Below are 2,216 nucleotides of genomic sequence, written 5' to 3'. Positions count from 1 at the left end.
GACAGACAAAATGCACATATTTCAATTCTCAGTCAAAATATTGGACAGTCTAATAACAACAGCGTTAAAATATACATTCTACATTTCTAAATGTTAAAATCATACGCGAGACGACTAACAAAACCATGATAAAATTACTGCGGATGTTGTAAATAACAAATATAATAATTCATTTCTCTTAGTGTTGTGGATATCATCAACATCACATATTCAAATGTGACTATATCACTAAAATGAAGAAAGGATAACCGAATTATTAGAATGAATTATGATGTTTGATTGACAGAATGGATGATAAGGACACCTGGGCAATTTCTTTAAACATATTAATGTCAATCGTGCAGTCACCTTTGATATCAATAACGATCTGTTCCCAGTTAATCGACTTATTAATTGTATTTTTTTGGAATCCATACATTGTCACAGCGCTTTTTGCCATTTATTTTCAATAATATTAAATTACATTTTTTTCATTGAAAGTAATAAAACGGGATATATTCACCGTTTTTTAAAATTATAGACAACATTAATTCAACACCAACAGTGAAACGTTTGACAACTGACAGACATACATTGTTCAAGATGTCTCTGGGATAGGGCGTAATTGATGTACATTAATGTATACGGTCAAAAAGGACAAACCATGTCACTAATAAATAATATCGGAATTAAAATAGATCGGATAAGTTAAAGGTGCAACTGGAACATTTTTTTTTCTTTTTTTTACAACTTGTGTTAGATATAATGAATCATTCGTACACCCTGAACAATATTGAATCACCTGTGGGTAAGGGAGCCTTCACTATTTACAGGGGGGGCAGAGGAAATCAAACATGACCCCCCCATTCTCCATTTGTAAAAAGTGACCCTCTCCTTTGTCCCATGTTGTAAAACATGGCCCTCCCCATGAGATTCATATTATATTGCATATTTTATTGTTCTATTTAATGATATTTATTTGTTTTATTGTTTATGCAGAGTTTAATTTTGCAACGAAGAGGGAGAATGCCAAATATGCAGTACAGATTTGAACGGCTATATATGTATTTCTTCAATAAAGAGTGATAAACTTGACACCGGTTACTACAACTGTTAATTATATGTAGATATTTTAACAACAGCATTCATGGACAGTGTGAGTGATAAGGTGAGATGGTACACTCAATAAAATGCATCGTTTAATTAAACAATTTTCTTACAATATATGTATTTGTACTTTGGCATGTAAAATACTCGTATAAATAAATGTTGAGTGCTCATCTCACTTTTACATCTCAAAACACACAAAACGCATTGACAGCTATTGAATCTTCAATTTGGTCACAAAACTACAGATTGTAAAATGTGACCCTCCCCAAACATTATAATGCAAAATATGACCCTTCCCCAAGAACAGGTTTGTAAAATGTGATACCCCAGATTCCTCCGACCCTCCCCTGTAAATACTGAAGGCTCCCTAAGTATATTTGTGTAGCTGTGCAAATAATGTAGTACAATAAATGTAATCAAATTGATTTTTAGATCCGCACCCTAAAACAGCGCCTCCAACACAAGGCGATCTCAATCTGTTAATGTACTACTCGCGGATAAAATCGCCCTATGTACAGTGTCTAATTATTGCGATAGAACAATTTTCAGTGAACATATTGTGTTGGTTGTCTGGTCGAATAAATAATACTCCAGTTACAGCCAGTGTAGCTTTAAGTTTATCATCATCATCATCATCATCATCATCATCATCATCATCATCATCATCATCATCATCATCATCATCATCATCATCATCATCATCATCATCATCATCATCATCATCATCATCATCATCATCATCATCATCATCTTCATCATCATCATCATCATCATCGTCATCAACGTCGTCATCATCATCATCACCACCACCACCACCACCACCACCACCACCACCACCACCACCACAATCATAAACAACAACAACTACCACCACAACCATAAACAACAACAACAACAACAACAACAACAACAACAACAACAACTACGAAGACGACAAATGAAGCTATACCTTTAATTCGCTTTAACTGTCCATTATCATTCCCCTATGTGGAACAACATTTTCCAGATATGACATGACGCAATTTACCTCAATGTAATGTCTAAATCTACTATAATAGAGTTAGTTCAAATAAGAAAGCCCAAAGTTACAATGTGAACATAGTATCACAGTCTTCACTGCGACTTGT

Source organism: Glandiceps talaboti, chromosome 1 (genome assembly GCF_964340395.1).
Source record: "Glandiceps talaboti chromosome 1, keGlaTala1.1, whole genome shotgun sequence".
In the NCBI taxonomy this organism is placed as follows: domain Eukaryota; kingdom Metazoa; phylum Hemichordata; class Enteropneusta; family Spengelidae; genus Glandiceps; species Glandiceps talaboti.
This window is presented reverse-complemented; position numbering follows the sequence as displayed.